General features: G+C 42.5%; 1 long non-coding RNA gene across 1 annotated transcript in view; it reads right to left on the bottom strand.

Moving 5' to 3' along the window:
• LOC131820895 (uncharacterized) overlaps positions 1–16,418 on the bottom strand; it is a 75,525-nt gene that overhangs the window by 47,525 nt on the left and 11,582 nt on the right. The window contains exons 2-3 of the long non-coding RNA XR_009349822.1: positions 11,688–11,767; positions 7,350–7,510 (exon numbers count right to left, since the gene is read on the bottom strand). This is a non-coding gene — a long non-coding RNA (uncharacterized LOC131820895). The remainder of the gene's footprint in view (positions 1–7,349; positions 7,511–11,687; positions 11,768–16,418) is intronic.

Genomic DNA, 16,418 nt, shown 5'->3' with positions numbered 1-16,418 from the left:
CTCTATCCCAGTCATACTTGCAAAAGGCACCTAACTCTGGGGTACCTAGGTGGCTCAGTCAGTTAAGCATCTGACTCTTGACTTCGGCTCATGACCTCAGGGTCATGAAATCAAGCCCCATGTTGAGCTCTGTGCTGGGCAGAGAACCCACTTAAGATTTTATTTCTCGGGATGCCTGGGTGGCTCAGTTGGTTAAGTGGCTGCCTTCGGCTCAGGTCATGATCCCAGCGTCCTGGGATCGAGTCCCACATTGGGCTCCTTGCTCTGCGGGGAGCCTGCTTCTCCCTCTGACTCTGCCTGCCACTCTGTCTGCCTGTGCTTACTGTCTCTCTCTGACAAATAAATAAATAAAATCTTTAAAAAAAAAAAAAAAGATTTTATTTCTCTCCCCTTCCCCTCCCCCACCTCCTCCCACCTTCTACTCTCAAAAAAAAAAAAAAAAAAAAAAGAAGCACCCAGCCCCATCTTTGGCCTACCCATAGGCCATTCCTGCTTGGTCTCCATTAGCTGGGGAGTCAAGAAAAAAAATAATCAAGCAAAATAGATATTACTGAATTTGGGTAATTGTTCAAAAGCTAGTATGTTGTGCAGCTAGGTGTCTCAGATATTGCTAAGACACATTATTTAAAACTTAAGAAATAAGGGGGAAAATTAAACTGTGTCAGGGAGTAAGAATTCTTGTCCCTTTCAAGGGACCTCCTAGCTGGACTGATAATCTAACTGGGAGCTTCTGGGTGTCTCAGTCAGTTAAGTGCCTTCAGCTCAGGTCATGATCCCAGGATCCCAGGATAGAGCCTCACATTGGGCTCCCTGCTCAGAGGGGAGTCTGCTTCTCGCTCTCCTGCTACTCCCCTGCTTGTGCGCTCTCTGTCGCTCAAATAAAGAAAATCTTTAAAAAAGACTTAAAATCTTATAAATCTGAAATTTTTAAATCTTTAAAATCTACATTTAAAATTTATTATCATAAAAATAAATAAATATTTAAACTCTCTAAAAAAAAGATCTTTTAGAGAGAGAGGGAAGGAGGGAGGGCAGGAGAGGGAGAGAGCATGAGCAGGGGGAGGGGCAGAGGAAGCAGCAGACTCCCCACTGAGCAGAGAGCCCGATGTGGGATGTGGGACTCGATCCCAGGACTCTGAGATCATGACCTGAGCCGAGGGCAGACACTCCACCAACTGAGCCATCCAGGTGCCCAATAAATAAAATAAAATCCAAAAAAGAAGAATCAAACTGACATAAGACAGATTAACAGAAGAAAATGAAAGTTAATAGTGTATGTACAGGGAATCCACACAGACATAGAAATTCCAAAGACAGGCAAAATAAGATATATATGTTATCCTGAACTAAGAAGAAGGGGATAGGGGTCTGAGACTTCAGAAGAAAGAAATGGACTTCACAAGGCAGTAAGAAGAGCAGATGTTTGGTAATTAGATGTTTGTCCTGCCATACAGATGGGTCACTCAGATAAAGTTTATCTCTGATAATAACTCTTATTCTGGGAAAAATCCCCAAATTAGATTCTTCTACGTGGTTAAGAGAGGAGCAAAAGTTTCTCTTGAGTCCACAGGTCCCAAGGGCCTTCAGCTCAGAATAATCTTCATGCTAAAGGGGCCCATCTTGGGGTAGCCTGCCCTTGGATGTTGACAGGATACTCAAGGATTATTGGGTTATCTAAGGGATATATATCTGTGTGTAACTGCCATTTACTATTAAGTAAGGGCTCAAACTCTGAAGTTATATGCTAATTCTGTGCAATAGAAAATAGAGCCTCGAAGTTAGTTTTGTTGCCCTTTAGACAGTAATCAGTTTTTTCTCTAACTTAGCACATTTATCTCAAGCTGCCTTTCCTAGCAGACTATAAATAATGTCAGTCCTCAAAAATGCTATTAGAACCAGATTACCATCTTATTGATCCCCTCATTAATGAGCTGAATAAAATTTTTGACATACATCCATTCTATACTGGTATGAACACTGTGTTTTTAACTTTTGAAAATCACTCTCTGATACTATTATGTCTGACTTCAAAGTCCTTGGTCTTGGGGCACCTGGGTGGCTCAGTGGGTTAAAGCCTCTGCCTCCGGCTCAGGTCATGATCCCAGGGTCCTGGGATAGAGCCCCGCATCGGGCTCTCTGCTCAGCAGGGAGCCTGCTTTCTCCTCTCTCTCTGTCTGCCTCTCTGCCTACTTGTGATCTCTGTCAAACAAATAAATAAAGTATTTTTTAAAAAGTCCTTGGTCTTTTCCGATACTAGATGACCTTTCAAGATGGGCATGCTGATATATATTGGAACAGGAATAAAGTTGTCACCCCCTGAGGTTAATTTTCTCTAGAACTGAAATAGTTTATGCTCCTTATCTCTCCTCATGTCAAAGATAGGCCCCCATGTTAGGCCAGTTGTTTGAGAAGAGCTTTTCCCTTGCAGAAACTTCTGGTAAAAGGGAGAGCTTGGGTACAGTGACCATGAGATCTATCTAAAAAATTGTTTCTGAAATTTTTGAAATCTTCAAATACAGTCTAAGTCATTGAAGCAGAGCCTTACATTCCTCTTTGAGGGTTCTTTCACATTTGGAAGCCTCTGGGATACTTACAAGTAAACTCAAGATGCTATTCCAGAATGGACTTTGAGGAGTGGAGAGAGGGGCAGAAGGAGAGAATCTTTAGATTTCCCACTGAGCTCCTGGAGCCAAACTCAGGCTCCATCAATCTCACCACCAACGAGATCACAACCTGAGCCGACACCAAAAGTCAGATGTATAACCAACTGAGTCACCTGGGTGCCCGTAAATTCTTTTAAGTAAGGATAATAGTTAAAGATAGTGGAATATGCCACCCCAAAACATGCCAGGGAAGAACAACTATTTTGAGGTGGCAGATTTTTGAGAAAAAGTAGACACCGAAGAAGCTCTAAAATCAAAGTAGAATATACTCTTCTGTGAGAAACACTGATGTTTAGAAGGTTAATTACCACCTGCAAGCATGTCTCCGTATCAGTACCAGGAAGGGAAGGATGACTCTAAATTACAAGAAAGTCATCAATGGAGAAGGCAGGGAATTCAATCTGTGTAACAATTTGTGTTTTTCCAATAGCCTTCCATACCAGGGCTTCCCCTGTTGCCAACATCTTTCTTTTGTCTTTAGCTGACATTGCTATTTAAGGTGGTAGCTTAGGCCATTTTAAAGTTATTCTCAGTTTTCCTGGTCTCTCCCATGTATACCCATGTATACAGGAGGTATACATGCTATCAAACTTCTCTTTTTCTCCTGTTAATGTGTCTTTTATTCCAGGGGATGCTCAGCCAAGAGCTCAGAAGAGTAGAGGGAAAATTACCCACCCTGCCTTACATGGTTATTCAAGGGGGGTAGTTACTGAAAGGATGCATAAGGAGGGTTCTAGGATTCTGAAAATATTCTCTCTTTCGATCTGGACACTACTTACATGTGTGTGTGTGTGTGTGTGTGTGTGTGTATACTTGATGAAATTTTGTAGAGCTATGCACTTCAGATATTAAGATATTACATATTTATATTTTATTGTTTTAAAGATTTATTTATTTGACACAGAGAGATCACAAGTAGGCTGAGAGGCAGGCAGAGAGAGGGGGAAGCAGGCTCGCCGCTGAGCAGAGAGCCCACTGTAAACTTTTAATTAAAATATAACATATAGGGGCGCCTGGGTGGCTCAGTGGATTAAAGCCTCTGACTTCAGCACAGGTCATGATCTCAGGGTCCTGGGATCGAGTCCCGCATTGGGCTCTCTGCTCGGCAGGGAGCCTGCTTCCTCCCTCTCTCTGCCTGCCACTCTATCTACTTGTGATCTCTGTCTGTCAAATAAATAAATGAAATCTTTAAATAAAAAAAGCATTAAGAGATGACTAAATTGGGGTGCCTGGGTGGTTCAGTGGGTTAGGCCGCTGCCTTCGGCTCAGGTCATGATCTCAGGGTCCTGGGATCGAGTCCCGCATCGGGATCTCTGCTCAGCAGGGAGCCTGCTTCCTCCTCTCTCTCTCTGCCTGCCTCTCTGCCTATTTGTGATCTCTCTCTGTCAAATAAATAAATAAATTCTTAATAAATAAATAAATAAATAAATAAATAAAAGCGTTTACATACATTGTTTTTACACTTTCCTTTTGCCTTCATGACACTTCTCTTCAGTGAACTCAGGGTTTAGAAAAAATTCCAGGTTGGGAACTGTCTTTTATTTCACTTCTGCCCAGGGTAACCAACTTATCCCAGCTGCCCTGGGAGTTTTCTGGGTTGTTTATTTTTTTTTAATTTGTTTGTTTGTTTCAAGTAGGCTGCACGTTGAGCATGGAATCCCATGCAGAACTTAAACTTACGACCCTGAGATCAAGACCTGAGCCGAGATAAAGAGTTGGACCCATCCAACTGAGCCTCCCACGCACCTCCTTTCCTGGTTTATGTACGGAAAGGTCAGTTGGTCACCCTACTTCTGCCTATAAATATAACAGAATTTGGGGAAGAGATTATTAGCTAAAGTAACTAAACTAACTAAAAAGAACTGACTAACTTTCTGGAGTGGAAGGAAGAAGACCATACATCATCATCTCTATAAATTATACAATGGTTACTGTTATTACTCCTCATCACAATCAGTGAAAGATCTCTATTTGAAAAATCAAAGACTTTGAAAAGTCAGAATCTACATTAACCTAATAGCATAAGTCACACGTGCATACACACAGAACCATCTGAACCTAGATCCAGAGGGAGCCATTCGGTTGGAAAGTTTACTTTTAAAAAGGTCAAGTTATTCTCCCTGTAGTTCCTGTAGACAAGTGATTTTAGAGATAGAGGCCCCTTGAGATCTAAAGGAAATGCTATTATAATATAAATAAACCTCATGCAACCCAGCTGTGACATTTGATACCAGAGAGAATATGACCGAAAATACACAGCACCACTCTGGCTTTTCTCAAACAGAAAGGGAATTGTCAGAGACAACTGTAACTTGCAAGGACAAAACCCCAAACATGTTAATTTCCATTTATAGGATGAAGCCTGAAGATGCTGGGGAGGGGGGTGGATGGTAGGAGTATTGTGCAGGATAGCTACCTAACGGAAATACTGAATTCAATCTTGGTTGGACATGTCCAAAATGGGAAGCCAGAGAAGAGAAGACGCAGTTTAAATGAACTGTTCTCAGTCAGTAAGTCCCTTAAACAAAATGTTGTTCCTTTAATGTCTTCCATTACATAGTGATTAAATGGGCTCTCATGCAGCTCTGATTAAAAACACTTAATGTTCCCTCCAAAATTGCTTTGGATAGAGCAATCTCATGTCAGGGAATTAATTCAGAAGGACTTCCTCACAAGAGCTGAAGGAAATCTGCACCTTCAATCCACAATCTGGAAAGTATCAGGCTTTAGATTACCTTTGGAGGTTTACAAATTAAATTCAAGAAGCCTGATACTGAGTGAGGTGGTCTTTAGACAGTCCACATACACGTTTAGTCTTTTAAAACTACTTTCTTTTTTAAGGTAATCTCTACACCCAATATGGGCCTCGAACTCATGACCTCAAGATCAAGAATTATGCTCTACCAACTGAGCCAGCCAGGTGGCTCTGAAACTATCCTTTTAACAGGGGTGATTACCAGTATTCTTCAGTAAAATGTACTTGTTTACCAGAGTAAACTATTTGAATAGCACAGTTTTTAAGTATTAGCTTTTATAAAGTATCTCTTTTTCAGAGGCAGTACTCTGAACTTTTGCCTTTATGACTTTTGGGCACACTATGTGTTTAAACTCCGCACATGCACGGCTTACTATTCAGCTACAACCCATCCCAAAACAAGCCTCTTTGGCAGATTGATTATTTTGGGCTGATTATTTTTGAGAGGCTTAAGACACAAGAGAAAGCTCTAAAAACAGAGAGGTTGCCCTTTTGTTTTTTGTTTTGTTTTGTTTTTAAAGATTTTATTTTGAAGTGATCTCTATACCCAACATGGGGCTATCAAACTCAACACCCCCCAAGATTAAGGAGTCACATGTTCCATGTTCCACCAACAGAACCAGCCAGGGAACCCAGAAGCTGCCCTACAAACATAAACTTGTTTATTGTGCTTTCCTGGTAACCTCCCATAACTGACTCTGTGCTCCAACATCTTTTCTTTTTTAAGTAAACTCTACCCCCAACATGGGGCTTGAACTCACGACCCCAACATCAAGAGTCACATGCTTTACCTACTGAGCCAGCCAAGAGTCTCATCTCTTCTTGTTTTCAGCTGGAGATGGTATTTAAAGTGGTAGCTTAGATCATTTGGGAGAGTTACTCAGTTTTCCTGGGTCTCTCCCTTGTATAAAGGAGATATGTATGTCATTAAACTGCTCTTTTTCTCCCATTACTCTGTTTTTTATTTGGGCGGGAGGTGGCTCCTCAGTCAAGAACGCAGAAGGAACAGAGGTAGAAGTATTTTTCCTCACATACCTGGGCAATGATGTGTATTAGAACAGTTCACTTCTCCTTGTGTCCACCTGGGAAGAGATGCCTCTCAGCCTTTTCCACATGGGACTCTAATCCTTCTCTAGCAAAAGCCATAGCGTAACACCATTGTGGGGTGCACCATTCACATACATGATCCAAGGGGAGCTGGTCAACTCGAGTTGTGTGATGTCTAGGCCCTGTTGCTCCCTCCAGTTCTATTTCTGTTCTCGTGGGCTTTTTTTGATTGTCTACACCATTAGTACTAAGATTTTCTATCACAATCTCCAATATAGAAACATACCTTTATTTATGAAATACATACATGTGTCAACACACTCACACACTAATTTTATTAAGTTTAATATACAAAATAAATCTGTATAGAACTTCTACCTCTTCCTCTCCCTCTGTCCCACCCTCTCTCTAAAATAAGTAAGCCTTTTTTTTTTTTAGATTTATTTATTTATTTATTTGACACACAGAGATCACAAGTACGCAGAGAGGCAGGTAGAGAGAGAGAAGGGGAAGCAGGCTCCCCGTCAAGCAGAGAGCCCGACATGGGGCTCGATCCCAAGACACTGGGAATCACAACCTGAGCCGAAAGCAGAGGATGTAACCCACTGGCCCACCCAGGCATCCCTAAAATAAGTTAAGTCTTTTAAAAAAATGCATACAGGCTAAAAGTGAAAGCATGGGGAACTATATACTGTGCCAATACTAATCAAAATAAAGCTGGAGTGGTTTCGTTAATATCAAACTAGATTTCAGAGCAAAACATAAAACCAGGGATAAAGAGGGTCATTTCCTAATGATAAAGCAGTCCATTCATCAATAATGTATAAATCATAAATGTTTATGAACTTATTAACACAACTTTAAAATACCTCAAGCAGGGATACCTGCATGGCTCAGTCGGTTAAGCGTCTGTCCAATTCTTGATTCCGTCTCAGGTCATGATCTCAGGGTCCTGGGATGGAGCCCTGACTCTGGCTCTGCGCTCAGCAGGGGTCTGCTTGAGATTCTCTCTGTCTCTGCCTCTCCATGTGCTCCTGCTCTCTCTCTAAAATAAATAAATGAATAAATCTTTTTAAAAAAATGAGCAAAACTGATAGAACTGAAAAGTAGAGTACCGTAATCAGTCAGATACTTAAATATTCCCCTCTCAGTAACTAACAGAACAAGTACACTGAAACCAGCAAGTATATGGAGAGGTAAGCACTTATCAGTTCACATGACCCAATTAACATCTATGAAATATTCCATCCACCAAGAACAGAATATGCAATCTTTTCAAATATACGTAGAATATCTAGCAATATAAATCATAGTGTAGGCCATAATGCAAGTCTCAATAAATTAAAAAGGATTCCAACTAGGCAAAGTGTATTACAGGATCACAACGGAATTAGAAATCAAACAGAAAGATCTCCGGAAAATTCCCAAATGACAGAACTTTAATTCCTGGACAAAGAAGGAATCTAGAAAAATTAAGAAGTATTTTTAACTGTATGAAAATGAAACATGACATATTAGAATTTGCAAGGTACACCTAAAGCAGTGCTTAGAGGGAAATTTATTGCACTAAAAACCTGTATCACAAAAGAAGAAAAGTCTGAATTCAAAGACCTGTTTCTAGGATTAGCTGGGAAGTTAAAAGACTATATAAGCCATGTATAGAGATTCTCTGGACATAGATGCTCTTTTTTGAGATTCTTATTCTTGGCCTCTTTCGGTAACTGGTAATGACAAATGGGCCACATCCCTTCGTATTCTCGTGGCCCTTTCAGCTAGAAAGAAGCTCCACATCCCCACTTCCGTCACATTAGAAGCCTGAACAGAAACTAGATTCAGGCTCAGGAGAAAGAACACCTGCGGGGGCAGGGGGAGGGGCACCTGGGTGGCTCAGTTGGTTAAGCAGCTGCTTTCCACTCAGGTCATGACCCCAGAGTCATGGTATGGAGCCTGGCGTTGGGGTCCCCGCTGAGTGGGGGGGCCTGTTTCTCCCTCTCCCATTCTCCCTGCTTATGCTCTCTCTCTTTTCCAAATAAATAAAATAAATCAATCTTTTTAAAAAAATTGTTTAAGAACGCATGGGAAAGAGCCTTGAGGCCAGTTTCTAGTCTAGGCAAAAACAGTGCTCATTCAACATTAGTGATATAATTTGCCTCACCTAAGCCAAGATCTCCACACAGAGGTTTGGGGGCCAAAGAAATACAGAGTGTATATTAGTCTTCTTGGGCTGCTATTAAAAAAAAAAAAAAAATGGGATGGGCTGGGTGACTTAAACAGCAAAAATTTATTTGCTCATGTTTTTGGTGGGAAGTCCAAGATCAAGGTGCCAGCCAACTCAGCTCCTGGTGAGAGGCACTGGTTGGATTGCAGATGGCCAAATTCTAGGTCCTCCCATGGCCCTTCCTCAGGGCAAGGGCACAGAAATCAAGAGAGATCTCTCTTCTTGCCCTTATAAAGCCACAAAACCCATCATGAGGGGCTTACTCTCAGGACTTTGTCTAATCCAACCTCCTCTCAAAGGCCTCTCCAAATACCATCCCATTAGGGCTTCAACATATAAACGGAGGGAGGGCACAAATCTTCAGTCCAAAGTAGAATTCCTACTAAAGTAGCTCTCCCAGAAATCTGCAATATGGCAAGTTGCTTGTGAAGAATTCTGGGACTTTGGTTCCAGTCATCTTTATCTCCTCCTTGAAGACCCAGCAAATATTATGCATTGTTTTAGACACTAGAAGAGAAAAGAAGCCTTTATTAACTCAGGGCTCATGACATTACAGCATTAGTAACAAAGGGAGTCGGTAACAAAAAGGGAGATATGCTGCAGAAGGGGGTGAAGGACAGACGAAGGATAGCAGAGCAGCTGAATGCCAATAGAACAAAAGCCGGACTTTTTATCCAATGTGACCTTGAAGTCTAGGCTCTTCCAATCATCGGCTGTGGGACTTTGGACAGGTTCTATCTTGGAAACTCAATTTCTACATTTGTAAAATGAGACGCTCTCAAATTTGTTGTGAGACCAGAAGACTATCTGGAGAACACTTGAAAATATTTATTCCAATATTATGTTGCCAATCATTTGGGTGTCTTCTCAGCCATTATCTCCCACCAGAGACGCACATCTGAGACAGTGTATCACATAATCGTGTTCCTATGGGACACGATTTGTGCCCCTCCTCCTCTCTCCTGATATGAATATTTAGAGACATCAAATTGAGGTTAAGTATCTTCTCACGCAGTCTGAATGCTTTCATCAATTTCAATAGTCGAATTATATAGCCCCACCATGCCCTCTCCCTGTAAGGAACGGAAAAGACCCAACTCTATTCCAACGACTTTGGTTAAGTATTTTCCAATGTATTTTAGGATGATGAAAAAGAAAAATCCATTAATTTATTAACCCAATATTTATTGAGTGTCCACCAAGTACTGGTCTAGCTATCAGCCACACAGCAATGAACAAAATACATCAAAGTCCCTTACATTTCATGCCAATATAAATAACTATAATGATATAAACTTCTCAAAGTCTCTTGACCTTGTTCCAGAACTTCTGTTTAAAATGGTCGTCAAGGGCGCCTGGGTGGCTCAGTGGATTAAGCCGCTGCCTTCGGCTCAGGTCATGATCTCAGGATCCTGGGATCGAGTCCCGCATCGGGCTCTCTGCTCAGCAGGGAGCCTGCTTCCCTCTATCTCCCTCTCTGCCTGCCTCTCCATCTGCTTGTGATCTCTCTCTGTCAAATAAATAAATAAAATCTTTAAAAAAAAAATAAAAAAATAAAAAAATCGTCGTCAAATCCATTCTCAAATAAAATTGGTATTTAATTTGTATTTTGACAGTGCAAACTAATGAAGCCATCTATAGTGCTAGAGATGAAGGTATCTGGAGTACATTTATTACATGAAATGAACATTGAGAAAATGACATATAGAGAAAATGAACATGCTGGGAGGAGGAAGAAAAATTTCTTTGTGACAATCATTCATTTTTCATTCTCTATAAAAGTTTATTTTACATTGCAAGAAGGGAGGAAACATCATGAAGTATTTAGACTATATTACAAGTTACAGATCCATGTTCAATGTATCTAAAAGAGAATAAAAGAATTGCAGAAGTTAACTTAACCTAACAACCCTACTGAAAAATTCTAACAGTACACGGGTTTTCTCAACTTGAGTTTCTAAAGTCACTGTGTAGCTGTTTTACCAGATTTTCAAAGTCAAGTTTTTGACAGAGTCCAGGAAATCAGCCTTATTGCTAGTTAAAACATCATCTTTGAGCACTTATATCCAATATATCAAAACTAGCAAAAGTTTAGCTGCAACTTTTGGGGGCGGGGAGGGCTGGGGCTGTCTGGGTTTCCTTTCTCCTGGTGAGCCCTAGGACACTACACACTCTGACTATCTGAGGGAGCCAGATTTCTATTTCGCTAGCCCCACATCTCGTACAAGTTGCTGACTCACGTTATGGAGTGGAATTAAGAACCTGTCTGAATCAATAGGCATTTGTGGCAGCCAGTGCTAGTTGTCCCAACATCCATTTTCTCTTTCTTCTAAGGAAGTAGAAATTTCAGCTAGGCACAGCATTAACAAAGGTCAGCAAGATCTTGGAAAGCAGCTCACAGGCCGTGGAAGAATAGCACTGGGATAAAAAAGAAACATTTATAATGTTGAACACTGTCTGCTGCATTTTGCTGCTTCTAGCGACATCCTATAGAGGGATGGACCCCAGCCAGAACTAGTCAGACGCCAGGGAGCAAATCGCCCCCACGAGCTGCCCAGCTTCTGCGGAACTAGGGCAGCGGCAGGAGGGCACGCAGGGGTGCTGGGAACGGGACAGTCTTAGGCAATTGCACTATCTCAGTCAAGTTCCCGAAGCCTGTGAGCCCTTCAACCCCTAGGCCCTGCGGCTTTCTGCCTCCTTCCTCCAGAGGAGTTCAGGGCCAAGACAGATTCTTACTGCCCTGAGACTGACCCCTTGGGATGGTTTCTTCTATATGTAATTGACAAGCAGCACACAGACCAGAAGTCTATTAAATGTTAGAGAGAATCTGAAAGCCAAAGAAACCAAAAGGCTGGTTTGCAAATGCCTGTGATGATGAGCTCCTGCACAGGAAAGGAAAAATAATTTTCCCTTTATCCTTTGAGGTTCTTGGCTGAGATCCCCCTCCCCCTATAATAAAACCCAGATTAATAGGAGAGACAAACAAGTTTAATGACATACATACCTCCTGTATACATGGCAGAGACCCAGGAAAAGTGAGTAACTCTCCGGAATGGCTGCAGCCATCACTTTAAATACCAGCTTCTGCAAAAGACAAAATATGTTGGGGGTGGGGAGTCTGTTCTGGGAGGCTATCAGACCAGGCTCGGTAAACAAGGGTGTAGCCGTTATGCATACTTAAATCCCAGCTTTCTCCCGGGATGACAGTTTGTAGAGATACAGAGTCAACCACCTCTTCCAGGAACAAGGAGGGAGCCACCCTTGGAAATCCAGATTCCCCTAAGGCGTGTAAAGGTCTCTCACAAAAGTGTAACTTCTACTTGGTGTTCCGAGCTTTTTCCGGGTCTGCAGTATTTTGAAAATACCCAGCCCCAAATAATCCTTATGCTACAGAAGCATGTTTGGGGGTGGCAAATTCTGTTCCCCTCCACCTCAGGCAGTTTCAAGGCCCCCAAACTGCTCAGCAAAGAATGGATGGTGAAAGCGAACCCATCCCCAAGAGAGGCCCACTGCGAATGTGGCCATAAGCAATCAATGGAAATGAAGCTTCTGGAGGGTCAGAGAGGACACGGCCGAGGGTTTTCTTGAAAGGAGCAGAGCTAAGGGCTATCAGAGGAGCTAACTGAGGAAGGTGACCCAGTGCTCGGGCAAGGAGCTTTTGCATTTCCAAGCCAGTTGGTCTCCATCCAATAATCACCAGGAAAGGCCAGCAGCCAAGTGTTGTCACGTTGGTCTTTCCAGTAGCACCTTTTCTACTGTCACCCTGCACCTGCTCTACCGTGATGCTGTGGATGGCACACATCACTTGTCTTATTTCTTACATATTGCAGGATCACAAGAAGATACAATTTGAACCTCACACAGGGGATCACACATCCCTCAGAGATCCTGAATTTTGAAACGTATGCAAGTGTGGGGAAGGAAAAATCATTTTCTCTCTACTCGTCTCAGTTCTTGGCTGAGACCCCCACGGTAATAAGAGAGAGATTAACGGGAGGAAAGCAAACATAAGTTTAATAACATGTACTTCCTGTACACATGGGAGAGACCCAGGAAGACTGAGTAACTCCCTGAAATGGCCCAAACCACGTGCTTAAATACCTTCAGACAAAAATAAAAGAAAGACATTGGGGGAGAGGGGGATGCCATTTAATGGGAGGAGACTGGAAAAAGCACAGTAAATGCAGGTAAGGTAATTAGGCAGATTGAAGTCTTCCCCTTCACCACTGCTAAGGGTTTCTGGATTTATTTTATTTTCCTGAAGATTTTTTTCTTTATTTATTTGAGGGAGAGAACAAGCAGAGGGAGAGGTGATGAGAGGGGCAGAGGGAGAGGTTCGTAGAGCAGGAAGCCCAAAACGGGGCTTGATATCAGGACCCAGGGATTATGACCTGAACCAAAGGAAACGGTTAACCATCTGAGCCACCCAGGCACCCACAAGTTTCTGGTTTTAGTCATCCTCCTCTTTCTGGGACAGAAGGATCTATGCCTACAGAGATTTCCCTTATAAAGGTAAATGTCTCTCTCTCCTTTTTAAAAAAGATTTTCTTTATTTGAGAGAGAGAGCACGAGCTGGAGGGAGTGGTGCCGGTACAGTGGGAGTGGGAGAAGCAGACTCTCCCCCAAGCAGGGAGCCAGACTCAGGGTTCAATCCCAGGACCTTGAGATCCTGACCTGAGCCAAAAGCAGCCGCTTAACCCACTGAGCCGCCCAACTGCCCTGAAAGATAAATGTCCCTTACAAAAGAGTAACCTCTACTGGGTTTCAGAGCTTCTCCAGTAATCTGCAGTTTCTTAAAAATAACTAGCTCTCAAGATGATCAGTGACAAAGAGGCCTCTTTTAGGATGGCATAATCTGCTCCCCTTGGATAGCAATGGATTGTACGGGGGAGTTCTCTCCCTTAGCAATGCGTGTGCTCTTGTGTGTGGGAAGAAGTGTACACAGAGATGTTTGTGTGTCCAGAAAATCAGAACGACAGGGGCCAAGAGTTTCCCCCCAAATTTACTTTCCCCTTGTATCATAATAGAATTTTGAGCTGAGTGTGTAGCTCCCTAAAATAAACACTTCACTTACAGCCTTCCTTGTAATTAGATGTGGTCATGAAAACTTCTAGCCAATGGGATGTGAGAGGGCATGCGGTAGGTAACTTTCAGGTGGTGCCCTTAAAGGGAAGGCGCGAGACTTCCCCTCTCCCACTTCCCATTAGCTGGAGTATGAAGGTGGTAGAGAGCCCTCTGGGATCAGGAGACTGTGCAGCATTCTATAGATGGCAGAACAAGATAGAAGGAATCTGGTTTCCTGACACTAGAAAGCACCATACTAGCCTAGTCTTTTACAGAAGAGATTTTACTTATCTGTTATATATAGCCAAACTTATTAACTTATTCATAGGCAATTATGTATCATAATCTAGTTCTAGAAACTAGAATGGGGTATTTTTCACTTTTGTGTCGGAATGATAACTTCCGTAGCTTCAAGCAATATGAAATGTAAAATGGACAGGCAGAGGGAGAAGCAGGCTTCCTGCCAAAAATAATAATAATGGACAGTTCTGACCATGCCTACCTAGCTGTGATTCTAGTTCTCTTCAGATGGCCCTGGTTTCTGAGCTTTGGTAATCTTTTTTTAAGATTTTTTAAATTTATTTGAGAGTGAGAGGGAGCGAGAGAGAGCATGAATGGGCACAGGGAGAGTATGAGAGAGAAGCAGACTCCCCACTGAGCAGGAGCCCCATGTAGGGCTTGATCCCAGGACCCTGGGATCCTGACCTGAGCCAAAGCAGACGCTTAACTGACTGAGACACCCAAGCACCCCTGAGCTTTGGTAACACTACCTCATCCAAGTGTCCCTCCATCCCTACTGGTGGTGGCATCTTTCTACTATTGCCAATCTTTGAGTTAATTCACCATAAACTTTTCAGCTTCTCCATTATTATAAAGTCAATTTCCTCTTTTTTAAAAAGATTTTCTTTATTTGTCAGAGAGAGAGAGGGAAAGAGAACATAAGCAGGAGGAGCAGGAGGCAGAGGGAGAAGCAGGCTCCCCACTGAGCAAGGAGCCTGATGTGGGACTCTATCCCAGGACTCCAGGATCTTGACCTGAACCCAGAGCAGCACCAACTTAGCCACCCAGGCTTCCCAGAATAAGAGGAATCTTGATGATCGTACATGCTGGCCCAGGTTTCTATCCTTGAAAATGTAGCCTAAAGAAAGAATTTATTATAAACAATAACAAAACTGTGCACAAAGATGCCCATTGTAGCATGATTTATAATGGCAGAACATTGGAAACCATCTAAATGTTCAAGATTAGGAAAATGGACTAAAAAATTAGAATCTATAACCCAGTAGAGAATTATGCAGCCATTATAATCATTGCATCAGTCAGCTTTTGCTTGATTATCCCCCAGTAACAGATGATCCCCAAATCTCTGATTTATCTCAGATTTGTCACTCAGTTCACTGTAGCTCTGTTTCATCCCAGATCCCAGTTGGAAAGATCAGCTCGTGTTGGGGTCAAGGCAGTAGAAAAAAAGCAAGACAGGTTAATGTAATGGCTCTTAAAACTTAAGGTCAGATGTGGGTTTTGTCATTTCTGCTCAGATTCCACTGGCCAAAGCAAGTCATATGACCAAGCTTCTCTCAGGGATGCAGAAAACTGCTGTTACAGGGAGGCCCACCAGGAAGTAGCTCTGCACAAAGAGTTCCCCAGAAAAGGGGCAGCAATTTTTTTTTGAAAGCTTTTGTTTATTTATTTGTCAGAGAGAGCAAGAGTGAGAGAGAGAGAGCACAAGGAAAGGGAGCGGCAGGCAGAGGGAGAAGCAGACTCTCCACCAAGCAAGGAGCCCAGTGAGGAACTCGATCCCAGGACCCTGAGACTATGACCTGAGCCAAAGGCGAATGCTTAACCGACTGAGGCTTCCATGCATCCCGGGCAGCAAATATTTTTGAACAATAATAAAATCTACAATAATGAAGGCTATGAAGAAATATTGAAAATGTTTATTATAATAACTAAGCAAAATCTACAAAAAGATTTTATATACACTACTGTGGTGGAGCCTACCAGCTGTCGGACACAATACATTCTATCTAACCTGTTTCCTGGGCATGTGGAATTAGATGTAATCATATGATTAAGTTCTAATCAATGACACTATCTTCCTGGAAATAGCAGCAGATTCCACAGGTTCTGGGCTCGTTCCCACAGGACTACCCCTTCTACACTGGAGACACCAGTCACAGACCCAGTTAGCTATCTGTGCTTCTGACCAATCAGCTTGAGATGAGAGGCTCTCATCACCCCCTTCTCAGATTCAATTAATTTGCTAAAGCAACTCACAGAATTTAGGAAAACAGTTTACTTACTGGATCACCAGATTATTATAAAAGGCTGTAACTCAGGAACAGCAGGAGGGAACAGCCATATGTGTAGGGCATGGTATGGGGAAGAAGCACAGAGCTTGTATGGCCTCTCTGCAATTCACCCCCTTGTGGCACCCCCACATGTTCACCAACCCAGAGGCTCTCTAAGTCCTCTCCTTTGGGGTTTTTATGGAGGGTTCATTAAAAAGGCACGATTGATTAAATCATTGGCCATTGGTGATTATTTCAACCTCCAGCCCCTTTCCCCTCCCCAGAGGTTTGGGGATGGGGCTGAAAGTGCCAGCCCTTTAATTACAAGGTTGGTTCCCTAGGCAACCAGCTCCTATCCTTAGGGGTTTTCCAAAAGTTAC

This window comes from Mustela lutreola, chromosome X (genome assembly GCF_030435805.1).
Source record: "Mustela lutreola isolate mMusLut2 chromosome X, mMusLut2.pri, whole genome shotgun sequence".
Lineage (NCBI taxonomy): Eukaryota > Metazoa > Chordata > Mammalia > Carnivora > Mustelidae > Mustela > Mustela lutreola.
The sequence above is the reverse complement of the archived record's forward strand: the minus strand, read 5'-3'. Positions and strand labels throughout refer to the sequence as shown.